Raw genomic sequence first — 13,864 nt, 5'->3', positions numbered from 1 at the left:
TCCAACACTTGATCAAGAAATGGCAAAGGGAAATGATCTTTCCTAGTGGCGGCATTCAACTTCCTATAATCTATACACATTCGCCAACCAGTAGAAATCCTAGTAGGAATCAGTTCATCTTTCTCATTTTTCACAATGGTAAGCCCAAATTTTTTTGGAATTACATGAATGGGACTTACCCACTTGCTGTCCGCAATAGGGTAGATGATTCCCACGTCAAGTAACTTTAAAATCTCTGTTTTTACCACCTCTTTCATGGTAGGATTTAATCTCCTTTGCATCTCCCTAGAAACTTTAGCATTTTCCTCTAAGTAAATCCTATGAGTGCACACAAGAGGATTTATACCTTTTATATCTGCTATTGTCCACCCAATGGCACCTTTGTGTTGCTTTAAGATTTCCATCAATTTGCCTTCTTGATCATGAGAGAGTTGGGCTGAAATCACCACTGGAAAGGTGCTGTCCGGTCCCAGAAATGCATATTTCAAGTCATTTGGCAATGGTTTCAGCTCTAGTGTGGGGATTTCATTTGCTGAAGGCTTCAAACTTGCTGTCAACGGTGGGAGTTGCTCAATCTTTGGCCTCCATTTAGTCTCCAATTTATTTTCTGCATTAAAAACATGAGAAACATCAATGGGGGTGTCATCAGTGAGAAGTTCACAAAAATTTTCTAACTCAAACAGCAGGTTAGTGGGCTGGTATGCCAAATAAGTCTCCTCCTCAAGGATGCTTTCCAACAGATTCACTTCTTGTACATCTTCCAAGTCTTGAGGTTGCCTACAAATATTGAAAATATTTAGTTCAAGAGTCATGTTCCCAAAACTCAGCTTTAAAACACCACTCCTACAATTTATTAATGCATTTGAAGTAGCAAGAAAAGGTCTCCCAAGAATCACAGGTGCTTGAAAAGAAGATTTTGGTGTCAAGTGAACATCCAACACAACAAAATCAACGGGATAAAAGAATTTATCCACTTGAACCAAGACATCCTCAACAACTCCTCTTGGCATTTTAATAGACCTATCCGCTAGTTGTAAAATTATAGGAGTTGGTTTTAATTCCCCCAAACCAAGTTGCTTATAAACATTATAAGGCAGCAAATTCACACTTGAACCTAGATCTAACAATGCTTGACCAATTTTTGAACTTCCTATAACACAAGCAATTGTTGGTGAACCGGGATCTTTATATTTTGGTGGGGTATTACTCTGAATTATGGCACTGACCTGCTCAGTAAGAAAGGCTTTCTTTTGCACATTTAATTTTCTTTTAACTGTACACAAATCTTTTAGAAACTTAGCATATGCAGGAATTTGTTGAATAGCATCCAACAAAGGGATATTAATCCTAACATGCTTGAATATTTCTAAAATTTCAGATTGGTGTTTGTCTTTGTGCAGAGAAACCAATCTTTGAGGAAAAGGAGCAGATACAGGACATGAAATCTTTTCAGTTTCAGTTTCATTTTGTTCAAACTCACCATTTTCAGCCTCATTTGGTTCAAGTTTAGAGACCTTACCAGCCTTGTCTGAACCTTGAGCTAGAATGTTCACCACCTTTCCATTTCTCAAAGTAGTGACCGCCTTCACTTGCCTCACATTTGAGCTCTCAACCGCTCCTTGTGGTGGTTGACTTTGTGGATTGGGTTGAGGTTGTGCAGGAAGTTTTCCTTTCTCTTGAGAGCTCCAAGCCGTAGTCATCTTTGTAAGTGTGCTCCAAATGTCATTTATCGCTTGAGAGTTTTGATTGTTGATTGTTGCTTGACCTTGCATAAACTGCTGCAAGGTGTTTGACAATTGATGCATCGTCTTCTCAAGACCCTTCTTTTGCATTGGAGGTGCTTGAATTGCGAGTTGAGAGGGTCCTGGAGCCAAGGCTGCTGGAGCTAATTGCTGGTCATTCCTCCACCCAAAATTTGGGTGGTTTCTCCATCCTGGATTATAAGAATTAGAATAAGGACCAGAATATGGTTTTTGTATCATATTTACAGCATTAGATTGGTCCAACAATACCTCTTTGAATGCGGGGATCGTGGGACACTCATTAGTTGCATGCCCATGATCCTCACATATGCCACACTTCTCTAAATTTTTATGGACAGCATGCACTTCATTTACCTTTTTCAATTCCATAGCTTCTATTTTTCTAGACAACAAGGTTAACTTAGCACGCAAATCATCATCTTCTTTTAAAGTGTATTTTCCATGACCAGACTCAATTTGCCTAGACCTATCATGCACATCAGTTGTGTCCCAAGATTGAGCATTTTCAGCAAGGTAATCAAAATATTCAAATGCTTCCTCAGGCTCTTTGTCAAAAAATTCTCCATTACACATGGTTTGTACAAATTGGCGCATTTTAGGTGTCAAACTTTCATAAAAAAAACTTATCAAACGCCAATTTTCATAACCATGATGAGGACAAGCATTTAAAAGATCCTTAAACCTTTCCCAACTTTGATAAAAAGTTTCAGAATCTTTTTGGGTAAAGTTCATGATTTGTCTTTTAAGTGCATTTGTCCTATGTATTGGAAAAAATTTCTTCAAAAATTCAGTTTGCATTTCCTGCCATGTGCCTATAGATCTAGGTCTTAATGCATTTAACCATGTTTTAGCCTTATCTTTCAAGGAAAATGGAAACAACTTTAGTCTAATAACCTCCTCAGTGCATGTTGGGTCCATGAATGTAGAACAAACCTCTTCAAATTCTTTGATATGAAGGTACGGATTCTCGGAATCCATGCCATGAAAATGTGGAATTAATGGAATCATTCCAGGTTTGAAATTAAAGACATTTGCATTCAAAGGTAGGATTATGCATGAGGGGGTACTAGTTCTGACAGGCTGTAAATAATCTCTAAGTGTCCTATTCTGATTCACTACTTCCCGATCATGATTCTCATTTTCAGTCATGGTACTGTTAGTGTCAGAAGATGACTCAAAAGAAAGTGATGCTGAGGTAAAATATGCTTGTGATTCTGTCCTAACCAACCGAGAAGTTTGGTCCCTAGTCTAACCAGTCATACAAACAAGAACAGAAAATAAAAGAATATGCAAGACAAACAACAACAAAACAAAGAAAAAAATAAATAAATAAAAATAAAAATAAAATAAAGGAAAAGCATATAAACTTGCGGAAAATTAAAATGAATTGGAAAAATAAATTGAAGAAGAAAAACCGAACGAAATTGGGATGAGAACGAAATACAAGAAAAAAAACTAAAGGAAAACCGGCGCACGAATAAATTTTTCGTTTTATACTCTGCTTTGCGCACGCCTAAGCTACGCGTTTCATCTCCCTGCAGTGCGCACGCCTCAGCTATGCGTTTCACGTCCGCATCTCCTGCGTTTTGAGCCGGTGCTGTGAGTGGTTCTGCGTGAGTGCCCGCGTTTCGAGCGTGCGTTTCATTCCACTGCAGTGCGCACGTCTCTGCCCACCAGGCCTTGCTGTTGTGCGTTTCATCCCATTGCAGCCCAGCACAGATCCGCGTTTCATGCATTTCATCCCTGCAACTCTGCGTTTCGTTCCAGCCCAGTACATGCGTCCGTGTTTCATGCCTCCCTCTATTGCGTTTTGATCTGCTGCAGCTGTGCATTTCTTTTGTTGCTGGCATTAGGTACTTCCAATAATACCCATATAATTTTAATATCTTTTCCACAATGCCCTGCAACATAAGTAAATTATCAGAATAAAATTTGAGATATTAATCAGAATTTAACATTGAGTCAAGTATTAAAAATCAATACATAATTAAGTGCTTAATTCATTTTTTGTTAAATAATTCATTCACTTAAGCAGCTTTATCATGTAATTTTTATCACTTTATCATATTGTTATCATTACAATCACAATCAACAAAGTGCAATGTAAACTATTACATTATAAACATGTTTTTGTAAGTAACATTCAAAGTTACATTCCAAAATGTCTTACAAATATTACCACATTTTTGAACATTACAACTGGCCTAATATCCATATCTTAGCATTGAACGATATACATTATTGTTTTTCGAATATAAAATAATTACAACACAAATCACAATAAAATAATATCCAATCCAGCTTCGTCTTGAGTTTCTTTGCCTTTCATATTGCTTGATTCCAATGCAACTGTCCAATCATGCAAATGAACATACTTTGCAGTTGACCAGTGCAACTGTCCTATTCCAATTTGTTTGATCTGCATCCGATCTAAAGAGGCCCTGAAAATAGTTCATCAAAATTTATTAGCATAAGCTAGTAGAGCAATTTGCATTCATTGTTGTCCACTCTAGGGGAAAATTGCTAAAAGGACAAGATAGAATCAATAGAACAGCAAAATGTAGTATTACTTGCAAGCATTCACGAACTAATTACAAATACAGAACATTTCAGATTTCAGAGTCCTTTGATTTCACAAGATTCTGGAAAAGTCTAACTAATTACAAGTAAATGCTTCAAATTCATGCAGATGAGACCTTTTCTCCTTTGTCTTTCCTATAAATTCTTCCCATTTGTGGAAGCATAGTTCACTTAAGTGTTTCAATGTTAATTGCCAATCTAAAGTGTTTACACATATACTTACCATAAAAAAGATAAATATTAAGTTCTCCATCATCTAGGTACAATATCATAATCCATAGTGCATCAGTAATAAGTAAATAATTGAAATTCACCAGCAACAGATTCTGAAGTATAACATATCTTTAGGATATCTTGACTCGATAATACAACCAACTTTTGTAAAATGAAAGCCCTGAGCATGCAATTTTCAAGATCATAAGAAAAAAATATCCATTTTAGAAGATGATGCTAGAGCGGAATCTAAAAAAAAAAGAATATGTAGTTTTAAATTGCATCTCAAATGCCAGCACTCATAGTCCCTTGTCTATACTAGGAAAAACTGCACACAAAATTACAAAAAAACAAGAAGATGCAATTCAAGATCAATTGCAAAGCTTTTTTTGATAGTTAGGCAAGAAATTTTATCAATAGCAATAGACATAGCCCACGTACATGGGCTTTATACAAGAGAAACACCTAAGTAATTGCAAAGATTTCATATCAAAATGTGTGGCCTTGGCACAAGGTGAATGATAAATTGTCTAAAATAATGTGAAAATGTTTTTTTTTTTAAAATTAAAGATCAAGAGAAAATATGAAAATCGAGAAGATGAAGGTTATGATTTTTCTCTTGCATTTCTTCCAATGATTAGAAAAATTAAACAATGACTTCTAGGAATTACCCTCTTCCAAATTTGACATTATATGAATGAAAAATCAACACCTAGAGAAACCTACAAGAATGCATACACTTTTTCTCGTTAGGTGAAAGAATGAAGATAATATCATGATCTCATAGTAGAACCCTCTACATACAACACAAACCATGTATACAGTGATCGTGTACAAGCAAAAAACCATCAAGGTTCTGGTTTAAAACATCAAAAAGCCTGAAAAGTAGTATCCAAGCCACTGGAAGTACATTAATTAAACACTCTCCAAGCCAAGCCATTGGAAGTACATCGATAAAACGTGCTATGAGCCAATTATCTAACATATAGTAAGTGCATCAATATGGCAGAAGAGCTTCAATGCAGATGTAGGACTAAATCAGTGAGAAGAGCAGTCTACAATCAACTAAGTGGTCTACACTCAAACCAATGTTATTCATTAACAAAAAAAAATGACTCACACCAAAGTTTGTGAATTTAGTCTTTAAATGTGGAAGAGAATTTGTAAGGTTTATGAGCCTGACAGCTAGCGGGAGGTTCAAAACAAACTGTAGGATTTCTGTGAAAAGCAGCTATTTTTTGGGTTATAATTTAGACTCTAGCATGCTTGAATATGATTCACTTGCTTATATATGAAAATTTATAATCATTTGATTGCACTTTTAGTACATCAAATAATAGATACCATTCTATATACTAACCCTAGATAGTCAAAATCGCAGATCATCACAGAGAAGAAATGACAGAGGAAGTCGACAGGAGGAATTACTTTCTGTGGAAAAGCTTCAGTGTGAAATCGAAGTGTGTGTGTCGCCGGTGAGAATCTGAGTGTGTGAGTGAAATCATAACAGAGAAGAAGAATGAGGGCTTACAGGCGTCAAAATCGTAGAGAAGCAAAAATGTACGGTGTAACCCTAGAATCACAGAGAAAAAATGAGATATCCAAAAACAATTTGAAGAATATTAATGGGTTTGTTGACACATTACCTGTTTCGCGGCGGATTTTTGGATTTTTTTTTTCAAATCATGGTGTGTTGGATTTCTGGAGATGAAGCACGGGTCTGAGGGCTTGCAGGTCACTTTGAGGTGCAAACTTCATGAGGATGAAGGATGGGGGAGATGAAGAACCGATGAGGATGAAGGGAGGGGGGAGATGAAAGAGATTTCTGCATCGCACCTGAACGAGGGGGCTTCGGGAGGGAAGTAGATTTCGCTAGGGGGGTCTGAGGGGGCTTTGGGAGGGAATGGACGAGGCATACCTGAGGAGGTTTTGAGGCTAGGAATTGGTTCACCGAGCCGTACGCCTCCACCCACAGCCACCACCTCGGGCCTCCCTCAGCCATCAGCAGCTCCACCGCACCTCCCTCAGGCCTCCATGCTCAGTCATGCCTCTCATTTGGCCTACGGGGGTACGGGTGGGGGAGAGGATGCGATGCAGGTTGCGGGTGGGGTAGAGGATTGCGACGCCGGGTGGGGTGGAGGTGGGGGAGAGGATACCGACGCCGGGTGGTTGAGAGAATGCCGACACGGGCAGGTGGTGGGGGTGGGGGGAGAGGATGTGCGAGGGGCGGGGATGTGGTGGGGGGGGCTCGAGCGACACGGGGTAGAGGGAGCAAGAAGAAACATGGAATGAGAGGGAAGTTGATTTTGTTATGGGGTTTTTTGGTCATTTTACTTGGAACACGTAAGGTGTGCCTCGGCTGATCCAAAATCGGCGTTGATACGAAGATTTATCCTTTCCCTATAGCCTCCCTATGTAGAGCATAAAAGCAAGTCAGATTTGCTTTTGTCAATATCGTAGTCTCCCTCTCTAAACCATTAGCAGGTCAGATTTACTTCTTTATGGCTAAATTACGTTCCAACACTTTTTTTTTTCTCAAAAGTGAATACTTTATTCTTTTCAAGATTGAGATTTGGCTCTAACTTTTCCGCGAGACACACGCGTGTAGAGTTAAAATTATTACAAAAATGCCATCTAGCTTTTCCAATAAAACATAACCATTATTTATTGCTCTTGAATTCAAAATAATGACAAAAAGTGATTGCTTACAAGATTTGGGCTTGATTTCACTTGAATTTGTTTTAGTTTGGATTCTGTTTTATGAGAATGACACTTATATTTTATGACAGTTAAAATATATTACTAAGTATTGATTTATAATTAGATTATTGTAGTAAATTGCAAAGGATTTGAATTAAGCATTCTGCTACTTATTTTAATAGTTTTAGATAAAATATAACTAATCACTAAGTTATAATTTGAAAATAAGATATATTAAGAATATTTAAATAATATTATTATTAGTTTTATATAGAGAAACTCAAAATTTTTTACATTATTTTCTATTATATACTCAGTTAGTGACACGTCTTTTTAGAAATTTAGAGAAATAAAGATCATGTTTAAATATTTATTTTTTGAGATCTTGAGCTAAGTTGGGTTCTTCATGAATCGAGTATGGCATTACGGACCTTGGACTTTAAAGAGTTCTTATAGCTACCCATTTGAAGGTAATAGTTCATAGTTTTAGGAAGTGCATCAAGAATATGTGTTGATGGTGAATGAAGCAGAAATAGAACAACAGACAAATATTTAAATATATATATATAATTCAGCATAAATAATGGTCCGCACATTGTGCGGGTTATAGGCTCGTATGTTATAGTTTGTGTTATAGCTTCTATGTGTGATATTGCATGAATAACTTTAGACCAATTTGAGAATTAGTGTATACTCAAGTATTCACTAATTCTTGAATTGTCCAGTTTGGATAGTTTGAGATTATATTATCTATATTGCACATTTTCGTTACTCTTTCTTTAAACGTTCAGGATGAAAATCTTGGTGTCTTCTTCATTTGTTCTTTGGTATATTGTTCGCAAGTTGACAATCCCTCTCTGCAGCCATGTATACTTGGAGAATTATGGGGATGTGCTGTCGAAATTTCTACTGACGTGGAGAATAGAAGAGTGACGAAACTTGTACAATATGGATGATATAATCTCAAATGGGATATGACCAACTACCTTTATCTAAAGAACATGGGGAATTGAAATATTGAATTGGAGCATGTGATGCATCTGAAATTAATTGACATTACACTAATCCATAGGTTTTTTAAGAAATGGACAAAAGTTGGATGTATCTTGCCGATAGACTTGGAAAAGACTACGTTTTGTATGCACTTGGAGTTATAAGCTTTATTGATTTTGCTCGGTCCTCATATGATAGTCGTGGTTACATTAAATGTCCATGTCGAGGGTGCAAAAATATGTGCACTATAGAATTGGATGAAGTAGAAAGTCATATATTTGTGAATGGTATGGATTTGGGATATACACTATGTGTATTATATGGTGAGCCATACGAACAATCTGTTGATATTCTATTCAGTGATGGTATTGAAATGAGGCACATGGATGAGGTTATGAGCGGGATGAGATGGAGGAGATGTTGAGTGACATTAGAGCTAGGTGTTTATGGATGAAATTGACAATGATGCCTCAAGTGGCTAATGGACTGAGTCAGAGAATTTCTCTAGAACGTGGGAAGATGCAAAGTATGAGCGTTATCTTGGCTGTCCAAGATACAGTAAAATTTCATTTATTGTGCGGCCGCTGCACTTTAAGTTGTTGTGTAGGATATCGACGAAAGCAATCAACATGGTATTGAACTTATTTAATGAAGTGCTCCCTGAAGGTTCTACATTGCCAAAGAATGTTTATGAAGCGAAACAATTGAGAAAGAGATTAGGGTTTGAGTACAAGTTCATACGTGCATGCAAGAATGATTGTGTGTTGTTTTGGAAGGAGAATGAGGAAAAACAGGCTTGTTTCGTATGTGGAGAGTCAAGGTGGATGATGTAGAAATTTATTTCACACATTTTCTTAATCCTAATTGTTTTGATTCAGAGTGTTTTGTATATTTCTTAGCTCATTTGTCTAGAATTTTAGGTGTCTTTTACATTTATTTAATTCTTGAAAATTCTTGATATTTTGCACATGTTTAATTATTGAATTAGGTTGAGATTGGGATGATGTGAGGAGGCAGAAATCGAGCTAGGCCAAGAGAGCAAATCCTACTTGGTCTTGTCTAGTCAAACCAGAATACTGTCCGATTTTTGGAATATAACTAGAGTTACAAATCTCAGTTTCAGGAGTTGTTTAGCTTTATGGAAAGCCAAGACATAGGTATAAAACTTTTATGAAGAGCCCAAAATCCAGTTCTATTGTTTTGAAGTTCAAACCTTAGTAGAAACTGAGAAGTCTAAATCTGTCCAGAAGTTTATTGCAGCACAGACTCTGTTTCGGTTTTCATCCTGTATCTAGAGTTCTCAAAGTTAGAATAAAGCAAGCCTATGTGCATTTAAAAGCTGAGAACGAGATCTAAAACTTTTGTGAAGGACTCAACTCCAAAATGTATCATTTTGATGCTCTAAAACTAAATGGAATTCGGTTAGCCAAAAATTTTGGATTTTCAGTAGCAGATATGGAGGAGATCTGTTTTAAAATTTGAAAGGAGAATTGGTTTTGAACTGATTGGATTTTCAACTGTAGATATCAATGATAGGTTTTTGAATTAGTTGGCACATAACAAAAACATTTTATAATTAAAAATAGAGGAGACCAAGCGGTGATGAACTTCTAGCTAGCTGCGTATTGAGAGAGGTGTAAAAAAGAAAACAGATCGGTAGAGAGGAAAAAAAAAAGGATTGAAGGAGTAGCTGTAATTCCGAAAGGAAGAACAAAGCACCATGATTTCTGCAATTACAATGTTCTTTTTCTCTTTCTCTAATTTTTAGTTGTTGAATTGTTATTAAGGATATTGAATTCGAATTTATGTTTGTGAAATAATTGGATTATTTTATTAGTTATTGTTTACTAGTTTTCTTATTTTAGGGTTAGGATGTAGTCATTGAATTTTGGATATGATTTGAGTATGGTTATATTAAATACCCTTGTTAATTGCAATTGGATGATTTCGGTTTTCATTCTTGTAATTTACTGGTCATGAATTGCATGCTTAAGATGTTGAATGAAGTAACGAAAGTTGAAGTTCAATATTTGTTCGTGAATTCATCGAACCTTGGCAGTGTAGTTTAGATATAAATACACTTTCTTTGTGACCTACATTCAAGATTTCCATAGAGTATTATGAATTTATATTGATTTATGTGATAACGATAGTAGATATAGGATTAATATAGGTATAAGTGTTATACCTTGAAAGAGGACTTCACCTAAAAAAGGAAATTTGGTAATTCTAATTAACAAAACATTAATGCAAGCAACCAGGTTTAAACTTATTGAAGGAATTCAATTGATAAAATCCAAGCCCTAGGAACATTTCATATTTGATTTTTCAGGTTAAGAATTTACAGCCAATCACATCAATTTGGGATCGTCTAAGTAATATAGGAAATTTTATAAATTGGTACTCGAATATTCTCCTTATGGAAATGATACTCTTTTTGCCCTATTATATTTGTCACGACCCATGCACTTGTGGTAGAGTCTAGGGATCATCAAGTTTTTGGCCCTATTGTTGGGTATGATTGTTTTCAATATTAATACAAATAATTTCTTGTGTTAATTTAGATTGTATTGTTCTTTTTTTTATTATTATTCATTTAGACTGGCCCACCTTCTCAAGGCCAAATTCCATCATTTTCTAGGATTTTTAGGCTGTTTTGTATTTCTGTTTGTCAATTTACATTTTCTGTATTTAGTGTATGCCATGTAACTGTGAGCTAATTAAGCTTCTTGATCCAGAAATTGAGAGAACCCTACATGAACTAAGGAGAAAATAAAGATTGGAACTAGAGCAAGAACAAGCAGTAGCCATGGCAGATAACCAGAATTAGAGGGTGTTGCGTGATTATGCCGTGTCAAATGTCAATGGTGCTCAACCCAGCATTGCGAGACCTACAGTCAATGCTAATAACTTTGAGATTAAGCCTAGTCTCATTTAGATGGTGCAGTAGGAGCAGTTTGGTTAAGGACCTGCTGAGGATCAACATGCACACCTTGCCAATTTCTTGGAGATTTGTGATACAATTAAGATAAATGGAGTTAGTGATGATGCTATTCGGCTCCAACTTTTTCCATTTTCTATAAAGGATAAAACCAAGGCCTGGTTGAATTCCGAAGCGCCCAACTCTTTTACCACCTGGAATGCCTTGTCACAAGCTTTTCTGAGTAAGTATTTTTCTCCAGGTAAAATTGTCAAACTTAGAAATGATATTACTAGTTTTGTTCAGTTTGATGGTGAATCTTTGTATGAAGTTTGGGAGAGATTTAAAGAATTGTAGAGGAAGTGTCGACATCATGGTCTCCCTGATTGGCTGATTGTATAGACTTTCTATAATGGATTAACACATTCAGTCAGGATTACCATAGACGTAGCTACAGGAGGTAATTTAATGAGTAAGTAAAAAGAAGAGGCATATGAGTTGCTAGAAGAAATGGCCTCTAACAATTATCAGTGGTCTAATGAAAGAGGTATGCCTAAGAAAGTTCTAGGTATGTATGATGTAGATGGCATAAACATGTTGAATGCCAAGATTGATTCTCTGGTAAAAATATTCGGTAAGCTGGGTAATGTGAATTTGGTTTCTTGTCCCGTATTCAGTTGTAATTGTTGTGAAAGAGCTCACATGAGTTTTGATTATATACAGGTAGAGCAAACCCAATTTGTGTCTAATTTTAACAGCAACAGCAACTAAACAACCATTATTCCAACACATAAAACCCAGGTTGGAGGAATAATCTCAACTTTTCATGGAAAGATCAAGGTAACCAAGATAGCAATTCTAGACCTTTCCATCCTCCTAGTTTCCAACCAAGACCATCCTAACCAGAAAGTAAGCAGCCTTGGGAGATAGCTATTGAGAAGTTAGTCAATGCTAGTTCAGAGAGATTTGAGACACTGGAAGCGAAGGTTGACCAGTTGGCGTGTTCCAACAGAAATGTGGAGATGCAAGTGGGGCAGTTAGCCAATTCCATCAATTCTCATGGACAGGGCAATTTGCCTAGTAGGATAGAGGTTAATCCAAAGGAGCATTGCAAGGCAGTCACCTTAAGTAGTGGTAAGCAACTTGGTCAGGTAAGTGGTGAGACTGTAGTTGGTGATGAAATAGACCATGAAGAGGTGAGCAAGAAGGTCAATAAAGAAGTTGAGGACCTAGTTAAGAAACCATCCCCACTGCCACTAGTCGAACTCATTCCTTTTCCTCAAAGGCTTAAACAAAATAAAATTGATCAAAAGTTTGAGAGATTTTTGAAAGTGTTTAGGCAGCTTCACATTTATATTCCTTTTGCAGATGCCTTAGCACAGATTCCTTCCTATATAAAGTTCCTAAAGGAGATCGTGTCCAAGAAGAGGAAATTGGAGGATTGCAAGACCATTGCCTTGACAGAGGAATGCAGTGCCATTATCCAGAATAAGCTTCCACCAAATTTAAGAGATCCATGGAGCTTTTTTTTATCCCTTGTACTATAGGTGATGTTAAGTTTTCTAAAGATTTGTGTGATTTTGGTGCTAGTGTTTCCCTAATACTTTTGTCTATGTCTAGGAAGCTTGGATTAAAGGAGTTGAAGCCTACTACCATCTCTTTGCAGCTAACTGACCAATCGACGAAATATCCTTCAGGAGTTCTTGAGAATGTGTTGATCAAGGTAAAGAAGTTTATCATTCCAGTTGATTTTACTGTGTTGAAGATAGAAGAAGACACCGAGATCCCTATCATTTTAGGCTAGCCTTTTCTAGCCACAGCTGACGTTTTCATAGATGTTAAGAATGGTAGGCTAACTTTGAAGGTTGGTGAAGAAGAGGTAGAATTTAATTTATTTGAAGCTGTTAAATATCCTTCTTTTACTGATCCTGTTTTTCGAGTTGATGTTGTAGATGAGTTGACCATAGAGGTTTCTAGGGCTAAAAATACTAAAGAATCTCTCAAGACTTGTTTAGGGAGTGCATAGACAAGTAAATATGATAATTTGGAGGTTGTAGAAGTGGCTTGTGCATTAGAGGCTACATGTCTTAAGTTGAAGTAGAAATGTATTAATTTTGAGAATTTAGGCAAATGTAAGCCACTCCCTCCCCCTTCAAATGTGCAAGCACTAGTTTTGGAGTTGAAGTTATTACCCTCACATCTCAGGTATGCATTTTTAGGTGAGAATAATATTTTGCCTGTGATTGTAAGTGCTTCTTTGTCTAATGATCAACTTGACAAATTGATGTGTATTTTGAGATTGATAAAAAAAGTCATAAGATGACCTATATCAGACCTTAGAGGAATTATCCCTTCATTGTGTATGCATAAAATTTTAATGGAGGATAACCATAAAACTATTGTTGAAAATCAGAGACGATTAAATCCTAACATGAAAGAAGTAGTTAGGGCTGAAGTTCTTAAATGGTTAGATCTAGGGATGATTTATCCTATATCTGATAGTTGATGTATTAATCCAGTACATAAAAAGAGCGGGATGATTATGGTGTATAATGAAAATAATGAATTAATTCCCACTAGGACACTAACTAGGTGGATTGTCGGCATAGATGATAGGAAACTTAATAGTGTTACTTGTAAATATCATTTTCCTTTACCTTTTATTGATCAGGTGCTTGAGAGACTTGCTGGGTAT

General features: G+C 36.3%; 2 non-coding genes across 2 annotated transcripts; one reads left to right on the top strand and one right to left on the bottom strand.

The window, feature by feature from the left end:
* Positions 1-2,406: 2,406 nt before the first annotated feature.
* Positions 2,407-2,513, top strand: LOC118348353. The gene has a single exon (XR_004801447.1). It is a non-coding gene; the product is annotated as a small nucleolar RNA R71 (small nucleolar RNA).
* Positions 2,514-11,442: 8,929 nt separating this feature from the next.
* Positions 11,443-11,549, bottom strand: LOC118348345. Its single transcript, XR_004801439.1, has one exon. It is a non-coding gene; the product is annotated as a small nucleolar RNA R71 (small nucleolar RNA).
* Positions 11,550-13,864: the final 2,315 nt, after the last annotated feature.

The sequence above is a fragment of the Juglans regia genome, chromosome 4, assembly GCF_001411555.2.
Source record: "Juglans regia cultivar Chandler chromosome 4, Walnut 2.0, whole genome shotgun sequence".
NCBI lineage: Eukaryota > Viridiplantae > Streptophyta > Magnoliopsida > Fagales > Juglandaceae > Juglans > Juglans regia.
Note: the sequence above shows the minus strand (reverse complement) of the source record. Positions and strands in the feature narration are given on the sequence as shown.